Source organism: Tamandua tetradactyla, chromosome 7, assembly GCF_023851605.1.
Source record: "Tamandua tetradactyla isolate mTamTet1 chromosome 7, mTamTet1.pri, whole genome shotgun sequence".
In the NCBI taxonomy this organism is placed as follows: Eukaryota; Metazoa; Chordata; class Mammalia; order Pilosa; family Myrmecophagidae; genus Tamandua; species Tamandua tetradactyla.
In genome coordinates, this window is record NC_135333.1 from 151,744,852 (window position 1) to 151,764,233 (window position 19,382).

The following is a 19,382-nucleotide window of genomic DNA, read 5'->3' on the forward strand; positions in this document are numbered from 1 at the left end:
CTTAAGGACTAGACTCATAAACTGGAACTCTCTCACTTATGCTTCATTTTTTTTGAGGAGGGCAGTGCATGGTCCAGGAATTGAACCTGGGTCTCCAGCACAGAAGGCGACCATTCTATATGCTTCATTTCTTTAACTAGTTAGTCACAAGATGTTTCACTTTGCTAAAGCGGCCAGAAAACAACATACCAAAAATGGACTGGCTTTTACAATAGGGATTTATAAGTTTATAAATTTACAGTTCTAAGGCCATGAAAATGTCTCAACTAAGTCATCAACAGGATGATACTTTCTCTCAAAATAGGCTGATGGCATCTGGGGTTCCTCTGTCACATGGGAAGGCACATGACTGGTGTCTGCCGATCCATCCCTCCTGAGTTTTGTTTCAGGTTCTGGCTCTTTTCATTTCCTTGCTTGCTCCCATGACTTTTCTCCCTCCATGAGTCCTCTCTCTAGGGTTTCTCTCTCTAAGCTCACTCTGCTTTTTCTGTCTTTTATCCTCATAAAAGACTTCAGTAGAGGATTAAGACACACCTTGAATTCGGTGGGTCGTGTCTCAATTGAAACCACTTAATCATAGGTCCTGACCACAATAGGTCTGCCCTCGCAAGAATGGACTAAAAGAACATGGCATTTTCTGGTTCAGATCAGCACACAAGGCTATCCCAGAGATGAAGGCTGAGTAAACAGACTTCAAATTTTAATGGAAGGAACTAGAAAGTCATATCTCAAAGGAGTTTGACTTAGGAAGGTGTTGAAATTGGGACATGTTTGTAATAAATCCAACATGGCGAGTTTAGGGGAGATAATCCAGGTGGAAATGAGAACAGGCAGTTATATTGTAAAGTTGCATTTTCATAACAAGCACCTTGGTTTTCTGTAGATTGTATATTTATTAAGGGACATGTGAAGCTATCTCCATTTTCTTACTATTATCGATGATGCTATTTTATATCTTAAAGAAGAGAGGAAAAATTAGATGAACCAGTTCAAGTTTTTGTTATATTTTAATGAGTCAGCATTTCATTTATCTAACTAGGTTCCTCCATTGATCAACTGAAGATTGTTAATTCTTCTTTTCATTTTGTTGTGTGTGCATAAAAGTGAGGGCTTTTTTTAAATGTCCCTATTATACTTACCTATGTATGTGTACCTCCCCAGCCACAATTTCCCTTTGGTGTGGAAATATCTTTATTTGGAATTTCTTTTCTTAAGCATATATACCCCCTTTCTTTTTAGAGCAACATGTTGTTTTTTCTTTAGGGAATTGCCACTCCTTGTCATGAAGTCTGGTTAGGGTTATCAAGGTATGGAGATATAATTCAAACCAGGCCAGTGGTCCTCTCTGCTCAGGGAATTTTAATACTTGATTCTTCGGCTTCATCTTTAATCCTATGAGCTACCTAATACCTTTTGAAGAAATTTCTTTTTGCAAATTATCAAGAGGTGATTTCTGTTGTTTACAGAGAACACTGAAATATATGCCCCTTAAATTTTACTACATGAATACATGTTCCTTACCTGCAAAGATGTATTTATTACTGCTACTCCAAGTCCTCATCTAAGGGGTAAAAGTTAGGTATTTTTTCTTAAACGTTTAAAAAGGTAGGAAGATGTTGAACATTTGGATAAATACCCAGCCATAGGAGATGTTGGAATGGAAGTTGGGGGGGGGGGTGGTTATTGGGGAATATATATAATTTGTTCATATTTCTTAACACTGAAAAGAGGCTAAGCATAGTAGAAAAGGTATGATTTATGAAGCTAGACAGATAAGAGTTCAAATCCTAGGTAATCTACTTACTTGTTTATGGTACTGGGAAAAGCACTTAGCCTTTTAACCTTTAAAATGTGATTTATAAAACTTTCTCATATGATTTCTAGGAAGAATTAGAGACAATATGTAAAGTGCTTACCATATTTAGATGTTCAATGAGATATGAATATTAGTATAATGCATGCTACATTCAACTACATATAGTAAATATTACCTCCTTGAAACTGTGATAAAGAAAATCTGTTTTTTCTTCTAGGCAGCTGGGAGTAGTAATTAGAAATGAATTGTATATAGAACCTGCAAATTCAAGTGTTACGCTCAATTTAGTGTATGTATTATATCTTATCATTATTTTATTTTGGTAACTATAAATAAGCATATTTAAAGACCTTCATATATTCTCATGCAATCTCTCAAAATTCCACTTTTCTTTTATTAGTGTTTTAAGGTCCTAATCCCCTTGATTCTACCATAGAGATTTTCAGAAATACAATCCTTATATTTGGGAGAGATTCCTTCGTTAGTCTCAGATTTTTTTAAATACGATCTTTTTGAAACTTACCTATAATAATGCCTTAGTTTGTCAGTCTGCTATGATAGATACCACACAATGGGTTGGTTTAAACAGCAGGAATTTACTGGTTCACGTTTTTGAGGCTAGAAGAAGTCCAAAATCAAGAGGTTGGCAAGGCTTGATTTCTCCTCGTCTGTGGCACTCTGGCACTGGCTGCTGCCAATTCTTGGGGCTCCTTGGCTTGTATCCCAACCCCCCATCACATGGCAATACCTTCTTCTTTCTGGCTTCTGTGACTTCCAGGTTCTTTTAATAAGGTCTCCAGTAATATGGATTAAGACTTACCCTAACTCAGTTGGTCAAATCTTAACTAAAAATAACATCTTTGTCAAGTCTTATTTTCAATGGGTTCATACCCACAGGCATGTGAATTAAGATTAAGAACAGGTTTTAACTGGGGTACAAAATTTAATCTCCTACAAATACTAATGACTACCATTTAAGGAGTCCCTAGCATGTATCAGACATTCTACTCTTCACTTTTATGTATACATATTCTAGTCTTTATAATCAACCTGGAAGTAGTTATGATCATTCCCTTTCTTAAGATGTTGATTATTGATTCCCAAGAAAGACTTCCATAAAAACTTGTTGACCAGGCAAACCTAAAATTAGTAGACTTACTGCAGTAAGGGTGAACATCATCTTGACATAGTCTTAGTACCATCTTAAAGGGTGTGGAAGGGGTCAGAAAAACATAGTTATAGGATTTGGGGTCTGAGCTCAAGTAGCTTAACATAGTCTTTCCTGGTAGGAAATTTATTGGGATTGGACAAAGTTTGTGACGTAACTGTTTAAAACTGGTGGACACAGCAAGGTGAGGGTTTTAAAGGAGACTTGACAGCTAAACTTTTATCTAAATGAGTTGTTTACCCGAATGAGTAATCTATTTTTCTGGTAGCCCATGACAAACTCTGGGATCTGTCCTGTAACTATTTGTTGAAGAGTGCTTTTAAAACTACTGCTTTTTTCTCTTTACTTTATATGCTATATTATATGATTTAAAAAGTTGAAAAGTAAAGTATTAGCAAATTCCCTTGAGGAAATAAGAGAAAAAACAAGGAACTATTTAAACTTTACTACCAGGGAAACCTCTAATACTGTGTCAAATAGGGACGTTCAAAACAATTGGCCAAACACTGAATCTTCAGGTTTGCTCTTGTGAAGCTTATGTATGTGGCAGAGAAGCTTAGCCTACCTATATGTATGCCTAAGAGTCACCTCTGGAGGATCTCTTTTGTTACTCTCTCTCTCTAAGCCCAACTCTGCAAGTGAAACCATTGCCCTCCACCCCTGTGTGGGACTTGACCTCCATGGGGTAAAAGTCTCCCTGGTGGCATGGGAAATGACTCCTAGGGATGAGCCTGGCTCTGGAACTGTGGGATCAACAATGCCATCATGACTAAGAGAAGGAAAAGAGGTGTAACAAATAGTGTATCAGTGGCTGAGAGGGTTCAAATAGATTCGAGAGGCTACACTAGAGGTCACTCTTATATATGCTTTAGTTAGATATCACCACCTATAACTTGCCAAACCCCAATAAAAACTATTCCTGCCAATCCTAAAGAATATTTAGGGCTATACATAAGATTTTACAAAGGTTCCATGCACTAGGGTAACTTTCCAGAAACGTACAACATTCAGATGCGTTCCTGGAAGAGATAAGTCCTGAAACCTAGAGAAGCCAGCCTCTCCAGAACATCAACTAGTTCCATCCCCCCTTCTCATATTATTGGCAGTCCCTTCCAACATGAAAAAGTTAGAATGGGCATAGCCCAAATACCCTTAAGGAGTGGGAGAAAGATCAAAGGTGATGGTAGAATTATACAGAGAAGATCAGGTTTAACAAATGAATATGTGTGCTAAATCATTAAACTGATATTTCATTTAGTCTCCAGTACCTTAGTGTAGCTAGAAATAAAAATCTAAAATCATGGGATTGTAACCTATACCTAACTCTAAAATCTATTCTACAACTACTTGTTGTGATATATTTTGAAATTCATTGCGCGCATATATATATATATATATATATGTCATTTAAAGAGAAGGAGGAGTATGACAGAAAAGATAGGATTTAACAAATGAGTATAAAAGAAACGGCCGCCTAAGAGTCACTCCCAGAGAATCTCTTTGGTTGTTCAAATGTGGTCTCTCTCTCTCTCTATGCTGAAATGTCAAGTGAACTCACTGCACTCCCTCGGCCCCTACGTGGGACATGACTCCCAGGGGTGTAAATCTCCCCAGCAACATGGGACAGAAATCCTGGGATGCACTGAGACCCAGCATCAAGGGATTGAGGAAACCTTCTCAATCAAAAGGGAGAAGAGAGAAATGAGACAAAATAAAGTTTCAATGGGTGAGAGATTTTGAACAGAGTTGTTATCCTGGAGGTTATTCTTATGCATTATATAGATATCCTTTTTTAGTTTGTGTATATTGGAGTGGCTAGAGGGGTACCTGAAACTGTACAGCTGTGTTCCAGGAGGTTTGTTTCTTGAAGATAATTTTATAATGATATAGTTTTTACAATGTGACTGTGCGATTATGAAGCCTTGTGTCTGATATTCCTTTTATCTATGGTATAGACAGATGAGTAAAAAATATGGATCGGGTGGGCCATGGTGGCTCAGCAGACAGAGTACTTGCCTGCCATACCAGAGACTCAGGTTTGTTTGATTCCTGGTGTCTGCCCATGCAAAAAAAAAAAAAAAAAAAAAAAAAAAATTATCCATTTCTTATTTATGGGTAAAAAATAAATAATAGGGGGAACAAAGGTTAGAATAAGTTGAGTAGATTGAAATACTAGTGGTCAATGAGAGGGAGGGATAAGGGTTATGGTATGTATGAGTTTTTTCTATTTTCTTTTTTCTTTCTTTTGCTGGCGTGATGCAAATGTTTAAAAAAACGATACACAACCATGTGTAACATTGTGAGCTCCTGATTGTACACCATGTATGGAGTGTCTGTATGTCAAGAGTGCTTGTATGTTAAGTTTTTACAATAAAAATATTAAAATCAGAAAAAAAGTAAATTTGGAATTTACAAATCTATCAAACGAAAAATAATCTCTACCTGAAGAGGGGTCACTGGACCTCACAGGCTGATCCTGTGGTTCAGCTTCTTTTTGAGGGCCGGAACAGATATTTATGCCACTAGCACAATGATGCTGGAGGCTGCTGCTCTGACTTTGTTGGATTATTTTCACTTTTCATTTAATTTTCCTCAGCCACAGACATAAGAAATGGTGTTACATTTTGTGTTCCACATGAGGCCTCCTGACATAGTGAACTGAAATGCAGCTCCTGCTCCCTGCCCGTGCCCAGCCTGCCCAGAGGAGCCTTTATCTAATTTGCACAAAGGCAGTATATAGATTAGGAAGGTTCATCTGGGTTTAAGTATTTACATAACACTTGACAAAAGGAGAAACTAAAGGAAAATACTAGAGAAAGTCACATGTTACTGGATGCTATTTAATCTAGTGAGTAAATGTACCTCCTACTTGAACATTCTTTGTATCTTCCTATTGATGTTTGGGCCTGGAGCCCTGTGAGAGAAACCACTTGCCCCTATAAGAGAAGAACATTTCAAACCCTTCTGGACATCTTGAGCAATTAAAATGCGTTTTGTGAAGATATGTTATGAAGACTCCATGAGAAAGGTATAGAGTTTTTAGTACTATGCTTGACACATTATAAACACTCAGCAGCTTTTCCCGTGGTTTGGTAGACTTTGATTTCTCTTTTCCTTTTCATCAATTCCCAACTCACCAATGATAGGATTCGATTTTTTACACGGAAAATATTGTTTTGGTTTGCTAAAACTGACAAGATGCAATAAATCAGAAACAGGGTGGCTTTTCACAATGGGGATTTATTAGCTTACAATTTTATAGTTCTAGGGCCATGAATATGTCCAAATTAAGCTATCAATAGGCCAATACCTTCTGTGAAGATCAGCTACCAGAGAGCTCAGCCTCCTCTCTCAGGTAACAAGGTACATGGCAACCTCTGCTGATCCTTCTCTCCCAGGTTTTATTGCTTCCTTCCATCTTCTGGCTTCAGTGGCTTCTTATCCAAGCTTCTGCATGTTTCTGTCTTCTAGCTTCTGTTTCTCTCAGCTTCTGTGTCCTTCTGTGCTTGTTTGAAAGGATATATTCCCCCTAGAAAAGCCATGTTTTGATCAAAATCCCATTTCATAAAGGTAAAATAATCCCTATTCAATACTCTATGTTTGAAACTGTAATCAGATCATCTCCCTGGATGATGTGATTTAGTCAAGAGTAGTTGTTAAACTGGATTAGGAAATGACATGTCTCCACCCATTTGGGTGGGTCTTGATTGCTTTACTGGAGTCCTATAAAAGAGGAAACATTTTGGAGAATGGGAGATTCAGAGAGAGAACAGAGAATGCTGCAGCTCCACAAAGCAGAGAGTCCATGAGCCAGCGACCTTTGCAGTTGAAGAAGAAAAACGCCTCCCAGGGAGCTTCATGAAACCAGAAGCCAGGAGAGAAAGCTAGCAGATGATGCCATGTTCATTATGTACCCTTCAGATGAGAGACAAACCCTGACCGTGCTCACCATGTCCCCTTCCAGCTGAGAGAGAAGCTCTGACTGTATTCGCCATGTGCCTTCTCACTTAAGAGAGAAACCCTGAACTTCATCAGCCTTCTTGAACCAAGGTACCTTTCCATGGGTGCCTTTGATTGGACATTTCTATAGACTTGTTTTAATTGGGACATTTTCTCAGCCTTGGAACTGTAAACTAGCAACTCATTAAATTCCCCTTTTTAAAAGCCATTCTGTTTCTGGTATATTGCATTTCGGCAGATAGCAAACTAGAACACCCTCTCTCTGAACTTCTCTGGGGCTTTTTTTTTCTGTGTTTTCTGTCATTTATCCTCTTATAAAGGACTCCATATAGAGGATTAACACTCATCCACATCTCGACTGAAATAACCTAATCAAAAGGTCCCACCCACAATAGGTTTACACCCACAGGAAGGGATTAAAAGGACATGATCTTTTCTGGAGTACATACAGCCTCCAAACCATCACAAAATTTATAGGTCTTTAACTTGAATCTTAATACAAAGAAAGAAATAAACACATCTTTCTTCAAAGAAAATAATACATAAATGACATTAATAAAATATTTATGCAGTATTTAGCAAAGTACATTTTTATATGTGATAATATTAGAGTACGGTTATAAAGAAAACCAAGACTACATACTATTCAAAGTCCTGTATCATGCAAAAACAAAGTTTTAAGAGTAACAGATTTTTATTTTAAAAAAGAAAGCTCTTATCTGTATAATTTCACTGTAACAGCTGCTTGCTATAATCCACCAGGAGTCAGAGTGCCTCGTCATTGGCAGGAAAGAATTTGGGCTCTCTTAGAAAATATCCCTGTTCCCTTTGACTTGACGAGGGAAACAATACCCCCAGTTATGTTACTGGCCAAGGACTGATTTCATTCTCTTGCATGGAGGGGCTGATAACATCTTGCAGATACATTTGCTTGTTAGTATAGCTTTTACAAAGTGTGCCACTAAGTGTCATTTAAACTCAGTCAAGCTGGATTTGTATAAAGTAGAACATGTTGGTGATAAGAATGGTGTGATATTTTTAGATCTTCTTAAGTTTAAGCGTTATGCCACCATTAGCACATTCATTAAAGTTTCATTCAATCATGAGATGGGTTTTATGCATATATAAGGTATCAAATTAAGCAGAAGAAAATAACTTTATGCTTCTTATTTTAATTGCCTTTGCATTTTACAGTTGTTGGAAACATAATAACTTCTCAATTTTTTTAAAACTTTGATTTTCAACGCCCTGATTTTTTTTAAATGCAGGACTCCCTGTAGGAACAGCAATTCACTGAATACTTTGAAAAGATAGAAATTAGTCTGAAGCACTAAAATATCCTCTAGGGGTCATCATCTCATGTTCCACATTGAAACAAATCTGGACCCTCTCCCCCTCCCATCAGCCTTTCTACCATGCTCACCAAAAAAGACGAGGGATCACAAAAGCCTAGGGAAACCAGACAGGCAAATAATCAAGGAAAGCATGCCTGGTGTAAGGTAATTGTGATGGTTAGGTTCATGTGTCAGCTTGGCCAGGTGAGGTGACCCGTTGCTAGTCAAGCAAGCACTGGCCTATCTGTTGCTGCAAGGACATTTTGTGGACTTGAATCATCAGTATGTTGATTGCATCTGCAGATGATTACACCTGCAATCGGTTAAGGGGACTGTCTCTCACAATGAGGGATGCTTAATCTAATCAGTTGATGGCTTTTAAGGTGATAGTTTCAGCAGTCAGAAAAGAGAACTTTCATTTCTGCTTCAGCTAGCCAGCCTTTCCTGAAGATTTCATTGAAGATCTTCATTGGAGTGCAAGCCTGCAGCCTGCCCTACGGAATTTGGACTTGTGCGTGTGCACAGTTATGTGAGACACTTTTATAAAATCTCATACTATTTAAAGATATCTCCTGTTGGTTGTTTCCCTAGAGAACCCTGACTAACACAGTAGTTAGTAGAAGTGTGGGAACTGTGGAAAGCTGGAGCCAATACTACTCATTTACATAGAGCAGTTGCTGTTGAGTTCTAGCCAATTGTTGGAATTGTAGATCTAGTGTTATAAAACCTTCTCTTAAATCCGCATGGTTATGAGAACTTTTTTCCAATTTTAAATATTGGTAATGAATTCTAATTAAAGGGAAAATTACATTCTGTAGGTCTATTCTGTGTAGACCAAAAAGAAAGTAGTCATGAACCAGAACCTGCCCATAGTCAACCAGATGTGCATCTAACTTGGAGTGAAATGAAATTAGAAGTCTGAACTGTTAGGAACATGAACAGATAATGGATAGAAAAAAGAATGTCAGGAATCTTTTGGTTGCAAGTGACAAAAAATTCTACTCAAATTGGCTTTTTAAAAGAAGGGAGTACTTACTGTTTATGTAAGTAGAAAGTCCAGATGGAGGTCTGAGTTCAGGCAGGGCTGTATCTGGCAGTTCAAGAGATGTCAACATCATTTCTCTCCATTCCTTTTCTCAGCCTTCCAAGGAGTTTTCTTTATGCTCAGTCAAAAATACTCAGGCATAGTATTCAGTAGATAAGTTTGTCTATTATAGTTGAAAAATGGTTGCTGTGGTTCCAGACTTCATATCTCTAAACTATACCTACTAAGGGAAGAAAGGAGTTCTTTACTCCTGCAGAAGAGAGAGTAAATCTCTCTTTCCAAACAGAGCACATAAAGTGTCTCCTTGGATCTCACTAGCTCCAAAGTGTTTATAGACTCTATCTTGGACTAGTATGGCCAGGAAATGAAATCACCATTTAACTTAAGCCATTCAGAGATTCCCTGCAACAATGCCACCAAATGAAACATAGCTGAGACTAGGAGAGGGTAAGTTCACAACAAATTCTTTAGGTTTCACTGCCATAAAAAAAAGGGGAAATGAACTCAGAGCTATAAGCAATAGATATCTACCAAAGTAGGGGAAAACTACTAAGAAACTGAAAAATAAAAAGAAGACACCAAGTTGGTAGGGAAAAACAAAGAAAATATGGTGCCAATAAATGTGAAAATTTCTATGAAGAAGGTGTGGGCAATAAGGGCAAGTGCTACAGGCATATCAAGTATAGGAACAGAAAATATCCATTGTAAAAGTAAAGGAAAACATGGGAGAATTTTTATTTTTATGATCTTAAAGTGAGTAAAACCTTTCTAGTCAAAATGTAAAGGCCACAAATCAGAAAGGAGTACTGGGATAAATTTGACTACATAGACCTTAAAATTCCACATTTCTACAATAACATAATCTTATTAAATGTAAACAGATAACAAACTGGTAACATATTTGCAACAGATATGACACACAAGGAAATAATAAGCTTAATGTTTAAAGAGCTCTCATAAATAAAAAAGAAACATAAACAAACCCAATAGGAAACCACAAAAGTTATGAAGAAAAATGGCTTAAAATATTTTAAAAGGCTTAATTTCCATTATAGTTAAAGAAATGCAAATCAAAAGAAGTGGGTGATATTTTTCATACATAAGATTAACAAAGATAAAAAGTTTGATGTTATGGAGTGTGGCAAAAGTATGGGGTAACAAATATTCTCATTCAACACTGTTGGGAGTATAAATTGGTGAAATTTCTTTGAAAGACAATCAGCAAATCTCACAAAATTAAACTATACAATCTTCTGTCCAAGTAATTTGATTTCAAGGATTGCATGTGCCAAAGCCTTCCAGCCTAAGACCATCAAGACACAACTGTACTTGAACTAATTGGAATTATTACTTATTACAGCAACAAAGAATGCATACCTTGGAGAACTGTGAAAGAAATATGTCAGGAAGGTGCCTTTTCTAACACCTTATTATAGAACTGGATTTCGGATGATTTGGGGGAAGGTGCAAGGAAGCAGGGCTTTGCTCTGGATTGAGTTATTATTTTATTAAGAGCCAGAAATTATTCTGATTGTGTATTTCTATTAATCTTATCTATGGGGAGGGCAGACCTGAATGAACTAACACTCTAGAAAGAGTTAGATCAGTTGGCTCTAATAAGGGGAAGAAAGCATGCTTAGTATTGTGTGGTTTGTTCAGTGCCTTTGTTTTTGTCTCTGATTTGACAAAATTATGAGGTTGTCTTCCTTTATCTCATTTTATCATGAACCAAGAGACCCTGTCTGATGTTGGTGCTCTGCCACATTGCTTATATCCCCCAGGAGAACAACGTGACCTAGCTCTGAGTGTCAGGCCATGTTTGACCAACACTGAGGCCTGCTCTTAAGAGTCAGGCCAGTTTCCAGGTGTCAAGGGCAGCTTTTTTCTTTCCCGTATATTAAAGATACACTGCCATATATGGAAAGATATTTATGCACAAAAAATATTCAATAGAGTAATATTTATACCAAAACAACCTAAATATTCTTTTAGTGGCAAAAAGGCTAAATAAATTAAGGCCTAGCCGTACAATGGATTAGTATGTAGCTATGAAAAGTAATATAAATATGTGCTGATAGGAAAAATTCTAAAGTATATTGTTAGGTGTAAAATAGCAATTGTTGGGTGGTGCGATGGCGGCTCAGTGGTAGAGTTCTCACCACCATGCCGGAGACCTGGGTTCGTTTCCTAGTGCCTGGCCATGTTAAAAAAAAAATAACAATTGTTCTCATTTGTGTTGAAAATTAATGCTGTTTGTTAATTACTTCTGTTCATCTGCCTTTCAGACTCAGGATGCAAATACTTTCCTGATCCCTTTGTGCTTAGGCAGGGCCATGTTTCTAGTTGTTATGAATGAGTTATCAGAAAGGACATGGGTGACTTCTTGGTTGACAGTTAATTACTGATCCAAGGTTCTCTATCACTTTCCCTTTTTCTTGGCTACTGACAATGATCCGGAGGGTGGTCTGGGTCTGCGAATAAGAAAACCATGAAGCAGAGCCTCCGGCCAACTTGTAAAAGGACATAGTATGAGAAATAAGCCTTATTAAATCACTGAAATTATGGGAGTGTGTGTTACCACAGCATGACCCAATCTATCTTGACTAACGCAGGATTGGTACCAGAATTACAGTTCTACAATAACAAAAATATGGCATTTGGCGTTAGGGATTGGTGGTAGTCAGTGGAAAAAAAAATTTCTATGTCATGCTGAACCAAAAATATGATAAACTTGTCACAGGCAAAAAATTAGGAGGCAGATAATTTACCTATTAGAAGTGAAGCCCTTGGGAGAGGGGTTGAAAGACAATGTTAGCAGCACGAATCAGTTGCCATTGACTACATTGAGCAACATATTACAAGAAAGGAACAAGCTCAGAAAGGCACTAGCTATTTTATAAGCTGGAATAGTGTTTCCTTTCAATATGGCCATCTTTTATTTCTGAGACGTTGTCTTGATTTTCATTTTCTTGTATTTGTTTTCACCTATTTCTTTAGTTTTTGTCTTAAGGATCCCTTTTTATGTGTATGTTGGGTTTACTTTGCTGTTAGATTTAACTATCATTGTCTCTCAAATACTCTTTAATACTTTCTGCTTTTTACTTTTTATTTCTCTTAAAAAAATTATCTGCTTATTGAGTCCCTCTTGGGTTCTTCCTGATTTATTTTTTAATTCTGAAATGACTTTTTGTCTTATTCATCATTTTCTATGTCTTATGAGCGCAAATTTCAGATCTTGCTATCCATTTCCACAATGATCTCATTTCTGAATTTTACAATTGTGATTTATGTTGTTTCATAGCTACTAACATTTTCTTAAGTCCTTATATCTAACTTTGAAAATATGGTTGCAGATTTCATCTATTTCTATGCAGATTTCTTTCTGGCATGACTTCATTGACTATAAGAATGTTGTTCTTCTCTTTATTATTATTATTATTATAAATTTCATCAAATTTGATCATAATTTTTGTTTATTATTTGAATATGTTATGATTTTGCCTGTATTATAAAGGGAGGGCAAATCAAGACAGTTTTCCTAGTTTCATGTTTCTAACTCTCCTTCTATTATTTTCAAAAAGCATTAAAAAAACAAAAGCAGATATTTTCCTGAGACCTGCTAACTGTGGTTCATTTTCCCAAATATTTACCCAAGCCTTTTCTTTCCTTTGTTCCTAATGGAGTTCTATTCACAGTACTTTTTACACAGAGCAGAATTTGATCCTGGAAAGAGAACTTTAGCTGGTTAGTATTGGTAGTTCAGAAAGCTCAGACGTCTCCTGACCATCATGCTTACCATGATCCCTTAGCTCTTTCTGGGAATTTTGCAAAGCTTCCCCATACACACATACCCCCATCTGCTAACCTCACAATGCCCTGATACTATGACCAGTGAGTGCCTGTGGGTGATTTGGGCATTCGTCAGCTCTCATGGCCATCAGGACCTTTGACTTCCTGCTCTCTCACATCATTGCTGACACCATGAGATTCTTCTTCTTAGTGGTAATTTGAACTCTCTTTCCATATTTGAGGGTTTACAGTTAACCTAGGTTTATTTTACTGGTAGATATTGTCCATGTGTTTTAGGCTTTGCTATCCTAGTTCCTATATATTTTATTATATTACATATTGCAAGGCCTTTGTCCTTTTGCACCTCACATTGCCGATGTAGTCGGAAATAGGAGGGTCACTACCACAAACCATAAAATAATAAAGGTGCAGCTATGTGACACGTTCAATGCAAAATCAGTGTTAAGTTCTTGAACTTCAAAATGTATAAATTCCAACTTTGTAATTATTACTAGTAGCCTAACTCTCATTATAATCACCTGACATCCAGATTTTGGTCTTCATGCTACATACACATACACAGACATACACACATACAATCAGTACTCCTGGAAAGGTAGATGATTCCAAAATATAGGGCAGGGGAAAAAAAGACAGTATGGACCCGGAGCATCTATTTCTTGCTTCTTATTTTATAGATGAGGAAATAGAAATTCCAGACGGGTTGTTGCTAAGTCTCAAGGAGGCTTTTTAAAATGTTAACAGAAGTGATGATATGAACTTAGACAAGTTACAGGGCCCTTATTGGCCGAATGTATACATTTTGAGCATTAAAATAAGATTGACTATAATAATTACAATAGTTAACTAAATAGGTTGAGTGTAAGAATGTCTGTAAGTTCCTAATAATGCTCAAATAAGAAAAGTGTACATTTAGTTATGCAAAGATATTACAATACACACAAAAAGTGAATACAATAGAATATGTTTAATATTTTATTTCTTTAATATATGAGAAAGTGCCCATACATAAAATGTTAATTAAATATATATTTATAAAGTTTAGGTATGTACTTTCTTTGATCAGTGCAGAATACATAATAAGAAAGCCAAATTATCTTAGCAAAAGTAGATTAGTAGCAAGAAAAGAAATCAACACATATAATTAATCAGATTAAAAGGTATCTACAGTTAATTCAGCTTCAGTAGTCAACCCAATAACTAAGTAAAAGGAAGGTTCAACAGTGTGTCCTAAAATGATGAATTCATCAAATGTACAAAAGAGTAGAGTTAACTATGTAGACACAGTCTTTCGTCTCCTAGCAGTTGACAATTCTTGATGGTCCAACTAATTATAATAAAATACTAATAAGATTAGTACATAAGATTTTAATGAGTCCTAGTAAACCACATTAATACATCAAAATGACAGGACAATGAGTAGAGTAAAGTTTTAAAGAACATCTCATTTCTCAGAAAGCTATCAAGTCTTGAAAAATTAAACTTTTATAAAGAGGCAAACAAAAGTCACATGATGTAATGAGTAGAATTTTACTATATAAAGAAATTTACTCATAATCAGCAGCCCAGAATTACCTTAGATGGCTCCATCAGGGGCATGTCCCAACCAAGAATTAAACTCTTCATATCCCATATTCCAAAACCTGGTTAGTCTAAAGTGATATATATATATTATAAAGATCTGATAAAGATTATTATAGCCCTAATTATTGCATTGTTTATTGTTTTAAAAGGATTTAAAATGTTGTTAATAACCTAAAATGTAAAGTGCTTAGAAGTGTTTTTTTAACAAACAATATTTACATATTTGGAATAATTTACTTTGCTAAATTCACAAATTTTGATTTATTAAATTACGTAGAGGATTATTTGGAGGAATTTTTAAACAATTGTGTAATCAAGTCCTAAGATTAATAAATTCAGGATTAGGTAAAGTTAAACATTACTAAGAATTATGCTCCCACATATTAAAGGCTGCTAATAAAATTCTGGTTTGGGGAAGGCAAAAATTTTAAAGGTGAACAAATAAATAAGGGAAAAACTTTCACATAGTTTGAAAGAAGCAGTGATGTAATAGAATTGGAGTTGCATTAATTCAGATTGGGGTCATGGAAGGCTTACTGAAACTGTGATATTTAGGGTGAGAACTAAATCACACACACAAAGATGCTGGTCATATAAATATCTGGGACAGAGAGATCTGGGCAAAAAACAGCAAGGACAAATGTCCTTTAGCCAATGTCTTTTGCTGTATACAAGGCTTACAAGGTCAGCTTGGCTGGAAAATAATATTTGAGATAAGAATGATAGATGAAAAAACCAGGTGAAGTAGGTCTTGTAAGCCACTGTAAAGATGGGGATTTTATTCCAAGCACTTTGAGAATTCATCAGAATATCATATGCAAAAGAATCATTAACAGGTTATTTGATTAACATGTTGGTAGACATTCCTCTTTGGGGAATAAATTATTGGGATGCAAGAGTGGAAGTAAACAAATCAGTTCTCTCTTTACTTGGATCTCAGTTCAAATGCTCCCTTATCCCATAAACCTGAGTAGCAATCATTTCTCTCTTTATACTTGGCAGCACTACGTTGCTACTGTCTCAGATATTCATAATATTTAGCTTTGTACTTTAGGGAGCTTTAAGTTTCATTTCTTCTAGAAAATCTTAAGGTGTAAGATCTTACAGGGTAAGGATATTACCTTCCATATCTTTTCTTTTGTAACAGAGACCGAGTCAGTGCCCACGACAAAATGAATAGTATATGAAGATAAAGGAGTAAGAATATATTTTGCTCAGTGGCAATCCATACAACCAATTCAACCTCAGCCCACATAAATGTTGAATGCATTAAAGAATAAATTACTGTTGGTATCAAGATGAACCAGGTGCAAAGAGGATGAGAAAAAGGGTGTCTCAACTTTTTATTCAATGAAAAGAGTTTTTAAAGAGTTTAATTAACGGTGGGAAAAATAAGCTTGAAAACATTGCTGTCAATTTGATTAAGTTCTAGAGGAAAAAATAAGCAAATAGCTTCTGTATTGTTTGTTGGTGAAAAAGAAATTAGGAAATCAGTCTTCAGACAGTATTGAGGAGATATATAATACTATATGCCAGAATAGAATGAACTGAACACAGGAAATCCATGACTAAGGAGGTATATTGGGGTCAGCATAGAATGGTGAGCCAGGGATGAGAGGGTGTATGGCACAAGAACGGGTAGGTAATCAAAGATGCATCTGAATAGAAGCAGGGGAAATCATCACAGTCTATAAGACCAATAACAAATAAACTTGATAGCTTGGACTTATTCACCCAGGGATAACCTCCTGAAATTAGACAAACACAGTTTTAGGGCAAACAAGGAACAAACGCATTAGGTATTTTCTAACCCAAGCTCCTTATTCTGTAAATGAAGTTGAACTCCAGCAAATGAAATAACATGCTGCATTCACACAGCTGAATGGTAGAAATGTTGAAATCTGAACTTAGGTTTCCTAATTTCAGGTCATTGCTCTTGCAAAGTATACTCTGTGAAGTGGATGATTACAATCCATTTCCCCTTATTTGGTCACAGTGGTGTGAATTCTTTGGGGAAAAAGAATTGTCTGCTATCTCAGGGGACTTTTGTCCAAGGTATTCTTCCAGATAGGGCCACAGTGTATGATCAAATGCTAGATGAATCACACTTACTCTCTGGGACTTTGCATCCTGGACATACCAACCCAAGGACTGAGAACTAAATGGAGCTGAATTACCACAGCAGCGGCACGCGGACAAGGCTGTCAGTTAAATTCAGTTACTTGGATTCCAGGGACCACCTCCTTCCTGCTCCTAGTGAACCTGATTCTTTTACTCTTCCTTCATTTCTGGAATCATTATGTTATTCACACAAATTTATCTATTTCATTAAAATATTTTTATTTATTCTTTAGCACAGCAGGTATAATTTCCTTTGCTTACAACCAAAAACCCCTACCTACTATTATACTTCTAGGAATATACACACATCAGTATATGAGATAATAAATTAAGGAAGCCATTAAGAGATGAAGAAAATGGCATAAGTGAAGTTTTATAAACAAGACAGAAGAAAATTCCAGATTAGGGGCATACATCTATTCATTCATATACTGGTCTAACACATTTTTATTAAGTACCTACTGTTCGTCAGGCAGAGTGGCGGTAACAGTCAGTGAACATCTAAATGAACAGCAATTAAGTGACATGGAAGCAAATGTCAGGGATGCAGATAGATAGAGCTGGACAGCTAGACATAGAGAGAGTGGGACCCAAGAGAAAGGACTCAGGCACTAATAAATTGGGATAGAAAGATATTAGAGCAGCAGCAGTAAGAAGACTGAGCTGCCTGGATCCCTGCTGCCACCTCATTCCTGCTCCCTGAACCTAGTTGCTTCATTCTCCTTACAATTCTGAGGTTCAAAATTGTTCTCTGAACACAGGGCACAGCTGACTCCATAGGTAGAGCTAAAAACAGAAGGCAAAGTGAGATTATTACATTGCTTTTTCTGTCTCTCAACTGGTCCTTCTAGCTGTATTAAAATGTCACTGGAAAAATGGTCCAGAAGATGCAATTGGGATTTTTGACCTAATTTTGCATTTATAACCCTTGAGCCAGATAGTTTATCTCCCTGGGCTTCTGTTTCTTCACACGCTCAGTGAAGGAGTGACACGCGCTCTGCTTCCTCCCTGGGTGGTTAGAAGCACTGAGATAATGGATGCAGCAGCTTAGTAACTTGAAAAAAAAGATCAAGAGAAAAAGGTTATTTTACCTTTGGCATCTTTTCCAGCCTTTGTTATGAACAGCCATTTCTCAGCCATGGCAGAGAGAGAAGTTTTAAATAACCAGTTAGATAAAGAAAAGGATATTGTGACTCTTCTGGCAGTTTCAAAGGCCAGCCTTCAGGTTATGCAGCTTCTACAAATGATAGCGGAGGCTCTGAGGACAGTTCTGACAAAAATTACAGCACCAGAAAAGTATATCGTGACTGAGAAATTACCAGAGTATTTGTTCAGAAAATACATGCACTCCTGATTAAAATGAGCCCTTTGAAAATAAGAACATGCACTTTATTTCGGAATGCCATGCATTTATAGGGCTTATCACAAAGAAATATTTCTTGAATTAATGGATGAATGAAGAACATTATTTTTGCTTTAGCCTACATGCATGTATTTGTGTTTTTGAATTTATTTTTTATTAGAGTAGCTATAGGTTTATAGAAAACTCATGCAGAAAATGTAGAGTTCACATAAACCACTCCATATACACACACAGAGTTTTACCTATTTTTAACATTGCATTAGTGTGTACCTTTGTTACAATTGATGAAGCAATATTATTATAATTGTATTGTTACCTGCAGTCCATAATTTACAGTAGAATTCACTCTTAGTGTTGTACAGCTCTATGGTTCTTTTTAAAAATTTTGTTCTGGTTACATATATACAACCTAAAATTTCCCTCTTTTAATCACATTAAGTATATAATTCAGTCGTGTTAATTATATGCACAATGTGGTCCTACTGTTACCACCATCTATTAATAAAACTTTCCATCATCCCAAACAGAAATTCTATGCCAATTAAATACAGCTCCTCATTTCCTACCCTCACCCCAGCTCCTGATAAACTATATTATAGTTTCTGGTTCTATGAATTTCCTTATACTAATTATTTCATATCAGTGAAAACATATAATATTTGTCCTTTTGGGTCTGGCTTATTTCACTCAACATGTGTCTTTAGGGTTTACGCATGTTATCACATGCATCAGAACCTCATTACTTTTTATGGCTGAATAATATTACAATATATATATATCCACCACATTTTGTGTATCCATTCATAGGTTGATGGAAATTGGGTTGATTCCATCTTTTGGAAAATATGAATACTACTGCTATGAACATCAGTGTGAAAATATATGGAACCTTAAATAGGGCATGAGATTTTGTAGGTTTGTTCAGAGTGATCACCTGATAAATCCCAGAGTGATTTGAACAGTAAATAAAGCAGTATTTGCAAAGTCCCCTTGGGGGAATGGGTAGACAGGGGGAAAATTCAGCTTCCCCACATGAAGAATTCCTGATATGCTCACAAAGAGTGGGGGCAACCAAATCAATAGGCTGAGTCCTCAATCTTGGGGTTGGTTCATATGAAACTTACCCACACAAAGGATAGACCACACCTACTTAATTAGGCCTAAGAGTCACCCCAGAGAAC

At 36.4% G+C, this 19,382-nt stretch overlaps 2 long non-coding RNA genes across 3 annotated transcripts in view; one reads left to right on the forward strand and one right to left on the reverse strand.

Annotated features, from left to right (window-relative positions):
* The window catches only part of LOC143690244 (uncharacterized), a 32,823-nt gene extending 15,904 nt beyond the window's left edge, over positions 1–16,919 (reverse strand). The window contains exons 1-2 of one of the 2 annotated variants that reach the window (XR_013179056.1): positions 16,830–16,919; positions 9,315–9,543 (exon numbers count right to left, since the gene is read on the reverse strand). This is a non-coding gene — a long non-coding RNA (uncharacterized LOC143690244). Of the gene's footprint in view, positions 1–9,314; positions 9,544–12,973; positions 13,114–16,829 lie in introns of those variants that run through there. The other variant, XR_013179057.1, reaches the window with a different exon arrangement.
* Positions 13,244–16,020, forward strand: LOC143690243 (uncharacterized). Its single transcript, XR_013179055.1, has 2 exons — positions 13,244–13,325; positions 15,865–16,020. It is a non-coding gene; the product is annotated as an uncharacterized LOC143690243 (long non-coding RNA).
* Positions 16,920–19,382: the final 2,463 nt, after the last annotated feature.